Source organism: Mirounga angustirostris, unplaced genomic scaffold, assembly GCF_029215605.1.
Source record: "Mirounga angustirostris isolate CCGP_5_RB_7025 unplaced genomic scaffold, mMirAng1.0.hap1 SCAF_4, whole genome shotgun sequence".
NCBI classification, from domain to species: domain Eukaryota; kingdom Metazoa; phylum Chordata; class Mammalia; order Carnivora; family Phocidae; genus Mirounga; species Mirounga angustirostris.
Genome location: NW_026991712.1, coordinates 128748104 through 128766607, shown reverse-complemented (window position 1 = coordinate 128766607; position 18504 = coordinate 128748104). Strand labels below are relative to the sequence as shown.

The 18504-nt window shown below is 36.1% G+C and overlaps 1 long non-coding RNA gene and 1 pseudogene across 1 annotated transcript in view; one reads left to right on the top strand and one right to left on the bottom strand.

The window, feature by feature from the left end:
• LOC135364163 (uncharacterized) overlaps positions 1-18504 on the bottom strand; it is a 263059-nt gene that overhangs the window by 100633 nt on the left and 143922 nt on the right. The gene's annotated exons all lie outside the window — the stretch shown is intronic.
• LOC123860337 (14-3-3 protein zeta/delta-like) lies at positions 14263-15421 on the top strand (annotated as a pseudogene).

The window sequence follows — 18504 nt, the reverse complement described above, 5'->3', positions numbered from 1 at the left end:
TCAACACCCAAAGAACAAAGAATCCAATCAAGAAATGGGCAGAAGACATGAACAGACATTTTTCCAAAGAAGACATCCAAATGGCCAACAGACACATGAAAAAGTGCTCAACATCGCTCGGCATCAGGGAAATCCAAAACAAATGAGATACCACCTCACACCAGTCAGAATGGCTAAAATTAACAAATCAGGAAATGACAGATGTTGGCAAGAATGTGGAGAAAGGGGAACCATCTTACACTGTTGGTGGGAATGCAAGCTTGTGCAGTCACTCTGGAAAACAGTATGGAGGTTCCTCAAAAAGTTGAAAATAGAGCTGCCCTAGGACCCAGCAATTGCACTACTGGGTATTTACCCCAAAGACACAAATGTAGTGATCTGAAGGGGTACGTGCAACCCAATGTTTATAGCAGCAATGTCCACAATAGCCAAACTATGGAAAGAGCCAAGATGTCCATCAACAGATGAATGGATAAAGAAGTTGTGGTATATATATATATGATGGAATATTATGCAGCCATCAAAAAAAAAAAGAAATCTTGCCATTTGCAATGACATGGATGGAACTAGAGGGTATTATGCTAAGCGAAATAAGTCGATCAGAGAAAGACATGTATCATATGATCTCACTGATATGAGGAATTCTTAATCTCAGGAAACAAACTGAGGGTTCTAGAGGGGAGGGGGGTAGAGGGATGGGTTAGCCCGGTGATGGGTATTAAAGAGAGCACATATTGAATGGAGCACTGGGTGTTATATGCGAACAGTGAATCATGGAACATACATCAAAAAAGAAAAAAAAAAGAATGAAGTAATGCAATATTGGTTATAAATTCCAAAATATTATATACAATATAATATCTCTTATACAATTAAAAGAAATTTAAATGAAAATATTCTTTTAAAGGAATACATATATGTGTTAAAACAATATGTTAAAACATCAAATAAATTATTAAAAGGGATTGGCATGACCTTGTAAGATAATTGAAAAAAATCTAAAAAATTGTTGGAATTAATTAGCATTTACAAGGTTAGTAGATTAAAAAAAATCTATAAACAAAAATCAATTAGGTTTTATACTGGCAACAAAGTTAGAAAATGATATTTTTAAAAAATACCACTTAGCACAGTACAAAAATATGACCTACAGAGGAAGATGTGCAAGATCTTTATAGAAAAAATACAAACTTTACTGAAAAACAATAAAAAGACTCTAAATAAATGGAAAGACATACTGTGGTCATGGATTGGAAAAATCATTATTTTTAAGATGTCAGTTCTCTCCAACTGATCTACAGACTCAAAGCAATCCTAGTCAAAATCTTAAACAACTCTGTGTGTGTGTGTGTCTGTGTGTGTGTGTTTGTGTGAGCACGTGCATGTGTGAATGCACAAATGCAGGAGTAGAATAGCATATTCAATGTGTATGGAAATTCATAGTGCCAATAATAGTCAAGATCTACCAAAAATGAAAATGTATTATAAAGCTATAAATAAGATTATATAGGATTATTGCTTAAGGAGTTAATTATATGTTAAGAGATGATGCAAAAAAATACAAGCTCTTCAACTTCTGTCTTATTTCTATATGCTCTTTAGTGTATCTTGATTTTTCATATGGCATTCAGCTATTTTCCTGTTTAATAATGATTAAACAAGTAAGACAAAAAGTGTTGATGGATTATCAACTTAAAAGGAAGTTATGCTGTAGGACTTTGTCCCTGTGCTTTTTACATTTAATATTCTTAATAAACAACACGAAATGATGAAAGTCTTAGGTTTCAAAATTATCTCAATAACTATTTTCTTTAAATTTACATATACTTTGCATTTTATAAAACACATTTTATAGACATTATTATATTTAATCTTCATAGTAAACCTGTGAAATAGAGAATGTAATTTTGGGTGGAATAAGTTGGAATCCATTATTGCTTAAAGCCAACAGGATTTAAAGGCCTGATTTAATTTAATTAATTTATTTTTAAAGACTTTATTAATCTATTTGACAGGGAGAGAGAGAGAAGAACACAAGCAGGGGAGTGGCAGGCAGAGGGAGAACCAGGCTCCATCCCAGGACCCTGGGATCATGACCTGAGCCAAAGGCAGATGCTTAACCAACTGAGCCACCCAGGTGCCCCAGGCCTCAATTAATTTTAAAAAATGACTTATGAAAATATGGATGGAGGGGATCTAGTTTAATGGCAGTTTTTAAATGGAGTTGAAAAGGAGTTTTAATATGAGAAAAGATAATACTAAGCAGAAAGGAAAATGTTTTAGTCTGTTTAATAGTAGCAAAACAAATTCAAGGGAAGTGATGGCAAGTTGTACTCTGCATTGGTCAGGTAATACTAGGAATCTGTGTTCAGTTCTAGGTACCATATTTTGAAAGACATTAATAAACTAGAGAACATCTGCTGAGGAAAGACCAAGATGCTTAAAAAGTTAAAACTGTCATGAAAGGAATGGTTGAGATTCACCTGGAACATGAAAGCTCTCATCAAATATTTTAAAAAGCATCCTGTAAAAAAAAGATTTAAAAAAAAAAACTAAGAAAAAATTAAAAAGTTGGCTCAGAGAATAGATATATGGCCAACAGATGAAAATTATAGGAGAGCATATGTCAACTAAGTATAGGAAGAACTTTTCTCATAATTCAAAATGTTCTACTTAACTTCAAGGTTTGGTGTTGTGCAGATTATATTCCAGCTAAGTGCCTGATTTTTTATTCTTATTTATTGAGGCATACATAATCTGCATAGAATCTGGACTGATCTTAGTGGAGTTTTAAAAAAATTTTTTTAAAGATTTAGTTGTTTATTTTAGAGATGGGGGAGGGGCTGAAGGAGAAGGAGAGAGAGTCTTATGCAGACTCCTTGCGGAGCCCCAACACAGGGCTCAATCCCACCACCCTGAGATCACAACCTGAGCCAAAACAAAGAATAGGATGTTTAACTGACTGTGCCACACAGGTGCCCCTTTTTAAAATGTTCATGAAGGTAAACCACCATCCAGATCAAGACAGAACCCCAGAGATAAGGGCTATGCGGTCATGGAGTTTACAATCTAGAGAAGACAAACATTAGAGAAAAACAATATAGTGTGAAAATGGGGAAGTCCTGAAGGTGCTCTAAGAGCATCTAATGGGGAATGGAACCTAATCTAGGGGTAAGGGGAAATATCTCAAGGGTGTGACATTTAAAAAGACTGGATATGAGAAGTTAACCTGACAAAGGATGAGTTTATTGGTAAATTTTCTGTAAGGGGTACAGTATGTGCAAAGTTCCACCCTTCAAAAAGCAAGAGAGCATGGAGTATTCAAGAACCAGAGAAAACTATGAAGGGAAACAATAAAAATTCAGATAAGCAGTCACCAAGGAACTGCATTATTTTCCTTTTAGCTGATCCAAAATAGCTTCTATCATCTTCATATAATATTGATGAGAAATAAACCAACTGACTTGAACAAACAAACAAAAGAATATGGTAATTTTTCTCCTCCTATCTGAGTTTCCCAGAACCTTATGTTTAGGCCAAAGGCCCCTTCCTAACTCTGTCCTCTTAATTTCAGCCCAGGCTTCCTGTGTTTTATTTCTTAGATCTCATGGTCTTCTTACATCTCCTGATCTTTCCAGTTGCTTATTATATAAATATTTCTCTTGAGATTCAGTATATTTTAAGGCAAAAGACTTGACTCTTACTTCCTCAAGGATGAGAAAGAAGATGAAAGAAGCAACTAATACTTTGTTAGGAAGCATCTTCATGGAATAAAAATTATTAAATTATATCATGTGTCCCAATCTAGAAAAAAAGTCTCATCAAATGCTATTAAGTATAAAACAAAAAAGTCCTCATTAAGAAAAATATTAATAATTACTATAAATTAAAGCTTCAAAATTTGGGGGTAATCTTTTCAATTATATCCATGTTTTTTTGTGGCATCTCCTGACTATAAATTTCTGTAAATTGTAATAATAGCTAAATTCATTGAAAACTTACTCTGTTCTAAGATCTTTACATGTATTTATTTATGTAATTCTTACAACAACATATGAGGTAGCTACTATTACTATGACCATTTAACAGATGAGGAAATTGCCCAGAGTCACATGGCTAGTAAGAAACAGAGTCTAACCCAGGTAATCTGGCTTCAGGTCCTCCAGCCCTAAAGGAGTGCTTATTAATGATGAAGATGAAAAAATTGTAACTGTAAGAAATACCTGGTTGGCAGAGATTCTCCTATACATCATTGAGACCACTCACAGACAGAGTACTGGTAGAGTGCCATATATCTTTTCTTGCCTAAATAAGCCCCATAAAGAATTTCTAGAAAAGGTAAAAGTCCAAATCCCCTTTCTCAACAAACCTGTATTTCTCAACATAGAAGAATGATATTTAGAAAATACCATGAAGCCCCATAGGATCTGTGGCAAGAGGAGAGTTACTGTTCTCATAGCCATGAGGAATCTGAAAGAGTAAGGTTGGTCAGAGGATTTCTACCTCTGTCTTTGCTACCTTGCTTCCTTTTGATTAGTTCCATCTCTCTCTTCAACCCTTCCCCTCCCCAACCCTGGGTGCCCAGTGTGCTTGACTGCCTAAAACACCTTTCCAACCCTCTCCCAACGCTGAACCACTAACCTGCCAAGCTATCCTGTGTATTAACTAGTGAGCCAATAATCTTTTCTATCCTTGCTGTAATGTAATAATAAAAGCATTAGATTTGGAGTCAGAGGCTTCCATCTGCCATTAGCCATATGACCCTGAGCAAGTTGTATAATTTCTCTGAGCCTCAGTTCCTCATTGCTAATAGGAAAATGACAATGGCCCACAGAATTGTCTATAAAGAACTTTGTAAATTATAAAGTACTAGGGGATATACTAAATTATTGACATGTGAATTAAAAAACTCTTTAAGGGAGTTTTATTTCTGGATATAATGTTTTAACCCATAGGGTGAATTTTTATGATAATGTCAGGTGATGCAGGTAACTGATACATACAGGAGTTAATTTGGGAGCCGAGAGGATCTTTCTATGTCCTTTAAACAAACATCAAAAGCAGGTGTCTTGTCTTCCCACATAACTCCGTATAGTAGTCAGGTGCACAATTTAAAGTATATGTATCTCCCATAATGAATATTTATCCCCCAATCTATTAGCAATCTATTAGCAGAGTGAATTACTGGGACATGCAAAGGACTAGGCTATTCGTGACTGCTTTGGTTTTGTACTATCCTAACCAGACCCCTGAACAGTAAATTGTTCTGCATGCACATCTTAATGAGCACCAAGCTTCAAAGAGGTCCCACAGACATTTCAGCAAGAGGCCTTCATTTGGTACAAACTCCAGATTACTGCTGGAAGGCTGTTCTGTGTTTTTGAATGGATAGAAAATATACTACCTTTTAAAATTGTAATTAACTATTGTTTTCTTAAGCATAAGTCATTGAATTTGGTCATATGCCACCTCTGGATTTGTTGACATAAATTTGTATTGGGGAATATTAAAAGCAAAATATAATCTACAATCCTTGTCCACACAAATTGCAGTAAATTACAGTTCACCAAATTGCTGTACTAAGAGGAAAATAGAAATGGTTGTGGATTTCATAAAGCAAACATAGTATTCCAAAAATAATTACAGAGTTGTCACCTTAAAATATCCAGTTGTTTCTCAAAAGTGATCAGTATTAAGTAAAGACACTTTCATCCATGTTAGATTTCAATGACTTTACAGTTACCAATCCCTCCCCCTCTTGACCTATTTTTTGGTATTTATTTTAGAAAAGTTTGTTCTTTTTCTTTATTTTTCTTAGGAGAAAAAGGAAATGTATAAAAAAGAATATGAAAACATTTATATGGATACACACATTTCATTTGCAGAAAATTACATGCCATGATGTTACGTGACTTATTATCTAACAATATAATTCATTAACAATAGAGAATTTGCTGTATTTTAAAACCCTAAGAAGCAAAGTCAGTTTTTTATTTGTTTTGTCTTGCTTTTGAAGTAGTGCTCTTTAGAGCAAACTGAAGTTATTAGGAAACAGGCTTCCACTGTCCTATGCAAACTTTAGTTTTAAATAAATTACTCTATGTATATACAAAGCATATGTAAATGCTCACATAATATATAAATTTCTTATATATTAAGTTTATATTGGAAGAAAAAAGAAACACATCCATTTCTCAACATAAAACTAAAAATAACAACTATAAAACCTATGTTTAGTCCTGAATAACTCTGAAAAAAAGAAGACTGAGGAGATCTTGGAACCCAACAAGTACACAAACATGGAAATTAAGAATTGTCCTCCAAAATAAAATTGTAATCAAAATGTTTATCAATAAAAATCTACAGGTCTCTATGTTTTAATGACTTTCGGAGCTAAGCAGAAGTGATTCAGGTTTGATTCCAAATCTTTTGTAACCATTTTATACCATTATACAACCAAATTAAAAGTTCACCAAAGGCTGATGAATCCTATAGTTTACTCGATGGTTTTATGTCAGCTCAACTCAGAGAGGAAAAGTCACAAGGGGTTGATTTTTAATGATAATTTTGATTTCTAATGCTTACAATAAATTAAGTCAACCACTTTCCAAGTTCCGGACTGCCACACATGATCTAAACTGCTCTGTGGGGATAAAACACTTTAGAAGCTTATAATTCCTACGGAGTGTTTTGATTATTTTATACAAACTAAACTCAAACAGCAAAAAATTTCACAAGGGAAATTGTTGTGTGGTTTAAGGCCACATAATCTGGTTTCAACTCTTGTCTTTGCCTTGAGTTAAAGGCATACTCATTAACTTGAAACAATAAACTCAAACCTTAACATTTCTGGAAAGAATTCAATTCAGGACTGGCAGTATCAATGGTAAATATTCCACACAGGCTCAAAGTGATCTTATACAGATATACAGGACATGTAGGTAATGCAGGCAATGCCAAAGTTTTAAATGAGCAACAGATATACTACATATCATTGCCTTATATATGGGCATTACCCCTTCACACACACATGCAAAATTTTCTAGCTTTCTCAATACCGAATTAGAAGCTGGGATTATAATTTAAACATTTATTTAGAGAGGAAATGCATAATGGAATTGGAATGGTATTAGTTATATACCACATTAGAAAAGCTAATCAATAATAAATTTTTAAAGAAAAAAAAGGTTGGACCATGTAAAAATAGACTAAAAAAAATAACTACCCACTTGGGGTTTATAGCTGAAATGGAATAACATAGGCTAAGTAAGCAACATCCTAACACCTTAGCTAAATGTGATAGAATTGGATTAGGCATTAACACAGAGAAAAGAGAAAATATGGATATTTTAAATGGGCAATAGGGTTTTTTTTTTTTTCTTTGTAAAAACTAATGTGAGTTAAATTTAGGTGGAAGAGATAACAGGATGCAGCACATTAAAAAGAGAAGGAAACATTGTAGGAATAAGTAGAGAAAAAAAGAAAAGACCTGGGTGCCTGGGTGGCTCAGTCGGTTAAGCGACTGCCTTCAGCTCAGGTCATGATCCTGGAGTCCCAGGATCGAGTCCCGCATCGGGCTCCCTGCTCAGCGGGGAGTCTGCTTCTCCCTCTGACCCTCCTCCCTCTCGTGGTCTCTGTCTCTCATTCTCTCTCACAAATAAATAAATAAAATCTTAAAAAAAAAAAAAAAAGAAAAGAAAAGACCTAGAAGGCAGAGAGGCTCAAGAAGGAAGAAATTATGTACACATGTCAGAACAGTGTACAGCTTAGCACATATCTCACTAAGGAGTGTCTAAAACAATCAGGTAGTTTGACTCACTCAAATATAAAATAAGACTATAAACAGACAAGAGAATAATGGAATGTGGTGGTTCCAAGAAATTTTTTCAAAATTATAACTCTCCCACACTAGCTATACATTTGCCTTTGTAATAGCAAGGTTGGAAATCACCAATTCATATGGAACTAGCCATCGCATATTTTTTGAAAAATTGTCCCATTTAGTCACTCTTTGTTTTAAAAGTTGGACTACTATAACAAAGTAAAGCAATGACAAAGAAATTCCATTTAATTAAAAGTAGGTTTGCCAAAGAGAAGACCATCATCACTCTATCTCCCCAGATTTAGAGACTATTTTCAAAATTTTACTGGAGTGTAAACAAAACATCCACTGCTGCCTCCATCCCCACCATGCTAGTCCCAACCCCAAACACTATAAACTTTGAGAATATTTCCAGAGTAACCTCCAGCTCTATCTATATTGTCCAAACATGGTATACCGTATACCATATATGTACCATAAGTTGCACTATCCATTCAAAGCCTTCTGGCTTCTACTTCTGTACTATATTCTCATTTACTTACTCATTTAGTTGATTGGGGTTTACTGAGTTCTAGACACTGGCATTGCATTACGTATTATGTTACAGACACTGGCACAAATAAGACATTCATGAATTCCGATCCTGAGGAGTCAAGAGCCTAGCAGGGTATTTTGACAAGTTTCAATATAATATAGGAAGTGCAGATTATTATAAGAGCACATAAGAGAAACACCCAATTGTTGTGGTATAAGACGGAGAATCAAGGTAGACTTGCTGAAGGCTGAAACCTAGAGTTTCAGTCCCTCTATGTAGGAGACAAATGAAAGTTAATTTCTAACTTATCTCCTATACCTCTGTAAAATCTTATCAGTTACTAATTCCTTTTGCTTAATTAAACCACATATTCCTTTTGCTTAATTAAATCTTTTCATGGCACATTCCGCTTTAAACCCTTGCTTTTCTGGTCATTATCTCAATGTTCTTTATCCATCTAAAAAATTTACCATTGTCCTTTGCCTTTTTTATTTTCATTGAATTATTTATTTTTTGCTCAATTTTTTTAAGGAAGATTATTTATTTATTTGAGAGAGAGAGAGAGTAAGCAAGTGAGCTGGGAAGAGGAGCAGAGGTAGAGAGAGAATCATAAGCAGGCTCTAGCATGGAGCCTGACACAGGACTCAATCTCACAATCCTGAGATCATGACCTGAGCCAAAATCAAGAGTTGGTTGCTTAATCGACGGAGTCACCCAGGTGCCCCCCATTTGCCTTTTTTAAAAAGTAATATTTAACATTTATCAAATGCTTACTGAAGGCTGGGCACTCGTTCTATGTATTTTACCCTTTTTATCTCAATAATCCTCTTGACAACTTTATGAGAGAGGTAATATTACTGTCTTCATTTCACAGATGAGAGGACTGAGGCTTTGAGTATTTTAATAATTTACTCATGGTCAGCTAGCTGGTCAGTTGTAGAGCCACGACTTGTATCTGGGTCACATTTGAATGCTCAGCCTGCATTCTTGGCCACTACTATCTACTGCCTTCTTCCCTTTCGCTACTTCAAAGCCCAGGTTACTCCCATCTCCACTATGCATCTCTCCTTTCTGCAGAAGTTGAAGTGGAATACTTCCAGGTATAAAAGAGAATAACACTTTTCAACCAAAACAAAGTGAAAGAGCCCTACACTAGCATTACCTTCATACCAAAACCAGATGAAAATATTATAAGAAAATTAAAAATACAGACCAATAGAATTAATAAGATTGTTAAACCCCTGGCCAGACTTAACAAAAAAAAGAGAGAAAGGACCCAAATAAATAAAATCATGAATGAGGGGTGCCTGGGTGGCTCAGTCGTTAAGCGTCTGCCTTCAGCTCAGGTCATGGTCCCAGGGTCCTGGGATCAAGCCCCGCATCGGGCTCCCTGCTCCACGGGAAGCCTACTTCTCCCTCTCCCACTCCCCCTGCTTGTGTTCCCTCTCTCACTGTGTCTCTCTCTGTCAGATAAATAAATAAATAAATAAATAAATATCATGAACGAAAGAGGAGAGATCACAACCAACACTGAAGAAACACAAACAATTATAAGAACATATTATGAGCAACTATATGCCAACAAATTAGGCAATCTGGAAGAAATGGATGAATTCCTAGAGATGTATAAATTACCAAAACTGAAATAGGAAGAAACAGAAAACCTGAACAAACCCATAACCATCAAGGAAATTGAAGCCTTAATCAAAAATCTCCCAACAAACAAGAGTCCAGGGCCAGATGGCTTTCCAAGAGATTCTACCAAACTTTTAAAGAGGAATTAATACCTATTCTTCTGAAGCTGTTTCAAAAAAAAAACAGAAATGGAAGGACAACTTCCAAAATCTTTCTATGAAGCCAGCATTACCTTGATCCCAAAACCAGACAAAGACCCCACCAAAAAGGAGAATTACATACCAATATCCCTGACGAACATGAATGCCAAAATTCTCACCAAGACACTAGTCAATAGGATCCAACAGTACATTAAAAGCATTATTCACCACGACCAAGTAGGATTTATTACTGGGTTGCAAGGGTGGTTCAACATCCACAAATCAATCAATGTGATATACTACATTAATAAAAGAAAGGACAAGAACCACGTGATCCTCTCAATAGATGCAGAAAGAGCATTTGGCAAAGTACAGCATTCTTTCTTGATTAAAACTCTTCACAGTGTATGGATAGAGGGAATATACCTCAATATCATAAAAGCTATCTACAAAAAGCCCAAAGTGAATATCTGTGACTGAGAGCTTTTCCCCTTAAGTTGGGAACACGGCAGGGATATCCACTATCACGACTGTTGTTCAACACAGTACTAGAAGTCCTAGCCTCAGCAATCAGACAACAAAAAGAAATAAAAGGTATCCGAATTGGCAAAGAAGTCAAACTCTCACTCTTCACAGATGACATGATACTCTATGTGGAAAACCCAAAATACTCCACCCCAAAATTGCTAGAACTCATATAGGAATTCAGCAAAGTGACAAGATATAAAATCAATGCACAGAAATCAGTTGCATTTCTATACACTAACAGTGAGACAGAAAAAAGAGAAATTAAGGTGTTGATCCCATTTACAATTGCACCAAAACCCACAAGATACCTAGGAATAAACCTAACCAAAGAGGCAAAGGATTTGTACTAAGAAAACTATAGAACACTCATGGAAGAAATTGAGGAAGACACAAAGAAATGTAAAAATGTCCCATGCTCATGGATTGGAAGGACAAATATTGTTAAAATGTCTATGCTACCTACAGCAATCTATACATTCAAAGCAATGCCTATCAAAATACCATCAACTTTTTCACAGACTGGAACAAATAATCCTAAAATTTGAATGGAATCAGAAAAGATCCCGGATAGCCAGAGGAATGTTGAAAAAGAAAACCAAAGCTGGTGGCATCACAATCCCGGACTTCAAGCTATATTACAAAGCTGTCATCATCAAGACAGTATGGGACTGGCACAAAAACAGACACATAGATCAATGGAACAGAAGAGAGAACTCAGAAATGGACCCTCAACGCTATGGTCAACTCATCTTCAACAAAGCAGGAAAGAACGTACAATGGAAAAAAGACAGTCTCTTCCACAAATGGTGTTGCCAAAATTGGACAGCCACATGCAGAAGAATGAAACTGGACCATTTCCTTACACCACACACAAAAATAGACTGAAAATCTTTGAAAGAACTAAATGTGAGACAAGAATCCATCAAAATCCTAGAGGAAAACATAGGCAGCAACCTCTTTGACCTCAGCTGTAGCAACTTCTCGCCAGACACGTCTCCAAAGGCAAGAGAAACAAAGGCCACAATGAACTATTGGGACTTCATGAAGACAAAAAGCTTTTGCACAGCAAAGGAAACAGTTGACAAAACCAAAAGATGATCTACAGAATGGGAGCAGATATTTGCAAATGTCTTATCAGATAAAGGGCTAGTATCCAAAATCTATAAAGAACTTATCAAACTCAACACGCAAAGAATAAACAATCTAATCAAGAAATGGGCAGAAGACATGAACAGACATTTCTCCAAAGAAGACATAGAAATGGCCAACAGACACATGAAAAAGTGCTCAACATCACTCATCAACAGGGAAATACAAATCAAAATCACAATGAGATAACACCTCACACCAGTCATAATGGCTAAAATTAACAAGTCAAGAAATGAAGATATTGGCAAGGATATGGAGAAAGGGGAACTCTCTTACATTGTTAGTGGGAATGCCGACTGGTGCAGCCACTCTGGAAAACAGTATGGAGGTTCCTCAAAAGGTTGAAAATAGAGCTACCCTGCGACCTAGCAATTGCACTACTAGGTATTTACCCAAAGATACAAATGTAGTGATCCGAAAGGGCACCTGCACCCCAATGTTTATAGCAGCAATGTCCACAATAGCCAAACTATGGAAAGAGCCAAGATGTCCAACGACAGATGAATGGATAAAGAAGATGTCTCACACACACACACACACACGCACATACACACAATGGAATACTACTCAATCATCAAAAAAATGAAATCTTGCCATTTGCACGACATGGATAGAACTAGAGGGTATTATGCTAAGTGATATAAGTCAATCAGAGAAAGACAATTATCATATGATCTCACTGATGTGTGGAATTTAAGAAACAAAACAGGGTATCATAGAGGAAGGGAGGGAAAAATAAAACAGGATGAAACCAAAGAGGGAGATAAACCATAAGAGACTCTTAATCATATGAAACAAACTGAGGGTTGCTGGAGGGGAGGGCGCTGGGTGATGGGCAGTAAGGAAGGCACGTGATGTAATGAGCACTGGGTGTTATATGAGACTGATGAATCACAGACCTCTACCTCTGAAACTGTTGATCCCAAACAATCAACAAAAAAACTCCTGGAACTAATGACAAGATACCAAGTTAACATACAAAAGTCATTCACTCTCCTATATACTAGCCATGAGCAAGTGGAATTTGAAATTAAAAAACACAATATTAGCAGCCCCCAAATGAAAGACTTAGGTATAAATCTAACAAAATATATATAAAATATATATAAGGAATACTACAAAGCTGTGATGAAATAAATCAAAGAACTAAAAATTGGATAGATATTCCATATTCATGGATAGGAAGACTCAATATTGTCACAATGTCAATTCTTCCTAAATCGATAAATAGATTAAATGCAATTCTAATAAAAATCCCAGCAAATTATTTTGTGACTATCTGATTTATGACACCAAATAACCAACACAATATTGAAGGAGAAGAACAAAGTCAGAGGACTGACACTGTTCAAATTCAAGACTTACTATAAAGTTACAGTAATCAGTACAGTATGATTGGTGAAAAATTGGCAAACAAACCAGTGGAACAGAATAGAGAGCCCAGAAATAGACCCTCACAAATATAGTCAACTGATCTTTGACAAAGGAGCAAATGCACAAAACAAAATGCAGGAAAAATTCTCTTTTTAACACATGGTCCTGGAACAACTGGACAACCACATGCAAAAAAATGAATTGATACACAGACCCTACATTTTTCGCAAATATTAACTCAAAATGGATGATAGGTTTACATGCAAAATGCAAAACTATAAAAATCCTAGAAGATAACTTAGGAGAAAATCTAGATGACTCTGGGTTTGCTGATGACTTTTTAGATACAACCCCAAAGGCCAGATCCATGAGAGAAATAAATGATGAACTAGAATTCATTAAAATTAAAAACTTCTGCTCTGTGAGAGACACTGTTAGGAGAATGAAAAGACAAGCACAGAACGGTAGAAAATATTTAAACAATATGTCTGATAATGAATTGATATGCAAATATATGAAAAATTCTTAAAACTAAACAAGAAAAACAATACATACTGTATGATTCCAAATATATGACATTCTGAAAAGACAAAAATATGGAGATTACAAAGATCAGTGTTTGTCAGAGGCTGGGGAGTGGAGGGTAGAAAAGGCAGAGCACAGGGGATTTTTAGGGCAGTGAAACTATTCTTTATGATACTACAGTGGTAAATACATGTCATTGTACATATGTTAAAATCTGAAAATGTACAACTCAAGAGTGAACTCTAGTGTAAACTATGGACTTAGGTGATAATGATGTATCAATGTAGATTCACCAATTATAGCAAACACATTATTCTGGTGTAGTATGTTGAGTGTGGGGGAAGCTGTGAATGTGTGGGGGAAGGGGGCATGTGAAAACTCTGTACTTACTGCTTAATTTTTCTGTGAACCTAAAACTGCTTTTAAAAAATAAAGTCTATTTTTTTAAAGTATAAACTCCTGAGAGTCTCAGCCTCATCACTGCTGCTCAGAGAATGCCGAGCCCCCATCTGTCTACCACCACCCACTCTAGAATAGAACATCCAGTCCTGGATAGAAATGAGCTGGTGCAGAGGGCCAAACTGGCTGAGCAGGCTGAGGAATATGTTTACATGTCAGCCTGCCTGAAGTCTGTAACTGAGCAAAAAGCTGAATTATTCAATGTGGAGTGGAACCTTCTCTCAATTGCTTATAAAAATGTTGTAGGAGCCCATAGGTCACCTTGGAGGGTCATCTCAAGTATTGAGCAAAAGATGGAAGGTGCTGAGAAAAACAGCAGATGGTATGAGAATACAGAGAGAAAATTGAGACCAAGCTAAGAGATGTCTGCAATGATGTACGGTCTCTTTTGGGAGTTTTTTTTTTTCTTTTTTTTAAAGATTTTATTTATTTTTGACAGAGAGAGAGTGTACAAGCAGGGGAAGAAGCAGGCAGAGGGAGAGGAAGAAGCAGATTCCCTACCGAGCAGGGAGCCCGATGTGGGGCTTGATCCCAGGACCCTGGGATCATGACCTGAGCCGAAGGCAGACGCCCAACTGTCTGAGCCACCCAGGCACCCCTCTTTTGGGAGTTTTTGATCCCTAGGGCTTCACAAATGAGCAAAGTCTTTTATTTGAAAATGAAAGGAGACGACTACTGTTACTTGGCCGAGGTTTCTGCTGGTGATGATAAGGAGATTGTGGATCAGTCAAAACAGGCATATCAAGAAGTTTTGAAATCAGCAAAAAGGAAATGCAACCAACACATCCTATCAGGTTGGGTCTGGCCCTTAACTTCTCTGTGTTCTATTTTAAGATTCTGAACTCCCTGGAGAAAGCCTGCTCTCTTGCAAAGACAGCTTTTGATAAAACCATTGCTGAACTTGATACATTAAGTGAAGAGTCATACCAAGACAGCACTTTTGTGGTGCCTGGGTGGCTTGTCGGTTAAGCATCTGACTTTGGTTCAGGTCATGACCTTGGGGTCCTGGGCTCCAGCCCTGTATCAGGCTCCCCACTCAGCAGGGAGTCTGCTTGTCCCTCTCCCTCTGCCCCTCCCCCTACGTGTGCTCTCTCTGTCTCTCTCTAATAAATAAATAAAAATCTTAAAAAAAAAGAAAAGAAAAAAAAGACAGCACACTAACAATGCAATTACTTGAGACAACTTGACATTGTGGACTTCAGATACCCAAGGAGACGGAGTTGAACTGAAGCAGGAGAAGGAGGGGAAAATTAGCTGGCCTTCCAACTTTTGTCTTCCTCATTCTAAAATTTACACAGTAGACCATTTGTCATTCATGCTGTCCCACAAATAGTTTTTTGTTTATGGTTTATGACAGATTTATGTTACTTTTTTTTTAAAGATTTTATTTATTTATATGACAGACAGAGACACAGCGAGATAGGGAACATAAGCAGGCTTCCCATGGAGCAGGGAGCCCGATGCGGGGCTCGATCCCAGGACCCTGGGATCATGACCTGAGCTGAAGGCAGACGCTTAACGACTGAGCCATGCAGGCGCCTCGATTTATGTTACTTCTATTTGAATTCCTATTCTTCCCATGTGGTTTTTATGTTTAATATAGGGGAGTAGAGTCAGTTAACGTTTAGGGAGTTACCTGTTTTCATCTTGGCATGGCCAATATGGGGATGTGGAACTTTTATACTTAGTTATAAATATTTGGCATAGTACATTTGGTACATTGTGGCTTCACAAAGACCAGTGTTAAAACTGCTTCCATGTCTAAGCAGAGAAAACTGCCTACATACTGGTTTGTCCTGGTGGGGAATAAAAGGAATAACTGGTTCCAGACACAGGTATAGTTATTGCGGAAACTTTTAAGTCTGGAGCACTTACAAGGCTGTAGTAGAAATAGGTACCCCGTGGATATTACAGGTTGAACCACGTGTATCTGTGGAATACTCATTCTCAATGTGCACACCTTTGACTACAGCTGCAGAAGTATTGCTTTCATTGTGACCCAATTTACTCTGGATAAGGGCAGAATAATGGTTCATATTCCGTTATTTGTAAAGTTCCCTGCTGTTTGCTTTCATTATTTTGCAACACTCATTTTATTTGTATTTAAATGTTTTAGACAACCTAAGAACAAATGTACAAGTAAAAATGAATTGCTTGGTATCCATTACTCTATGTATATTAAGCACAACAGCAAAACAAAAATCCCATGGGTTTAACTTTTTTTGGGGTTTGGTTTTTTTGGATTTTTTTGGGTTTTTTTTTTTTTGCTTTCGTGATTTTTTTTTGATACTTGCCTAACATGCATGTGGTGTAAAAATAGTTAACAGATGAGATGATAACTAGCTTTAATGTCTTATGAAATTTCCATGAACAAGCTAAGCATAATTGTAGAGCACGTATTAAGTTCATATAAGTGGAATAAAGGTTTATGAATGGACTTTTCAACTACTTTCTCTACAGCTTTTCATGTAAATTAGACTTTTGGTTCTGAAACTTCTCTAAAGGAAATTGTAAATTTTTAGAAATTTATTCCTTACTCTCTCTTGGCAGCTAATGGGTTTTTACCATGTTTAAATACAAAGTTTATTGTAATAACAACAACAAGGTATAAACTCCTCAGGACAAAGAGAACAGGAAATGAAACAAAGTTTTTAAAGATGGAAAAAAGATGAAACAAATAGCAACTGACTCAGTAAGTCAGAGAAAGTTGAAGCCTAACTACCTGGAAAGGGAGATACCAATGAAAAACAAGCACATTTATTCTACTAAACTCTAGAAAGATTCAGGAATTAAAGGTGCCAGGTGACTTTGAAGACTAAAGGGCAAGATAGGGTGAGCACAAGAGGATTGATTTTTGAGTCTGTAATGGGAGCATTCAGGGCTTAGATGTCCTCTCCCAGCCTACATCCCCTCCCACCAAGACAAAATAAGACATTATTGTAGGTGGAGATTGACTCAGAAAGGCTCCAGTTTGGGGGACACTATGAGAAAGACATGCAATCCAGGATATAGGAAGTCTAAAACAAAAGAAAGTATCCCCAAGATAAAGATGAAGACAGATCTCAAGAAAACTATGATATAGTTGATTTAGAAAGCAGTCAGTTATATTGGATGGGGAAGATGGAGAATTCAGGAGAGATGTTTTTAAGGGAAAAAAGTGGAACTTATCTATTACCTATGAGGTTTGACAATAACAAGAGGAGCTTCAGTACTTAGAAAGAAAGCTTGGGCTGAATGAGCAACATGTACAAAGAAAACTAGGCAAAAATAAACAACATGATAGCTGACTCCAGGAAAAACAGCGAGTTGTTTTGTTAAATGCAACAGATAATTATATGTGGATCAAATTTATAGTCTTAATAATTAAATATAAAATTATTTAACCAAAAAAATTAGGGGAATGAAAGTGAGAAAAATTTTAGTTACAGAGTATAAGAAAGCTAAAGCCTTGTATTCCATAGTAAAAATCAATAGCTAATATATAAAATCAATATATTGATAAATTAAATCAATATGATAGGGGTTCCTGGGTGGCTCAGACAGTTAAGTGTCTGCCTTCAGCTCAAGTCATGATCCCAGGGTCCTGGGATCAAGTCCCACATCAGGCTCCTTGCTCAGCGGGGAGCCTGCTTCTCCCTCTCCCTTTGCCCCTCCCCCTGTTCATGCTCTCACTCTCAAATACATAAAATCTTTAAAAAATAAATCAATATGATAAATACCCAAATCAATATAATATCTAAAATTGAAAAATCAAAAATTTACAGGATAGCATGCTATTTGGAAAAATAGTTCTCAATACATTCCTGAAAAGGGAGCTCACAAATATAAAATACAAAATGAAAACCAAAAAGTAGCAAAAAGAGTAAAATTGCTTCTAAGGGGCAGAAATTGGGGAGCAAAAGATATTGAAAACAAGGAATGCTCTTTTTCATCATAAATCAGGTAACCATACATCCCGTTTTTCTCAGAAATGTCCTGTTTTATTCCTGTTTTCCCAGTGTCCTAACCAGTTAGCAACCCTCTTTCATTTTCTAAAGTGTGTAACAAATTAGATGTTCAGCCTAATTACAAGATTTATAAAATTACTTCTAAACTATGCACATTTATTACTATCATAAATTAAAAAAATTTAAGTGGGGCTTTGAGTTGAAGTTGAAATAAGTAGGTTTATGTCTTATTTATGCCTCTTAATACTTGGTGATTAGCAGCTAGTTCCCTAACCTCTCTGTGCCTTCTTTTGTATCACACCTACAAAATAAGAATTATAAAGTTCCCATCGCATAGATTTGTTCTAAAGACTTAATAGGTCACTTTGCACAGCGTTTTGCACTTAACTG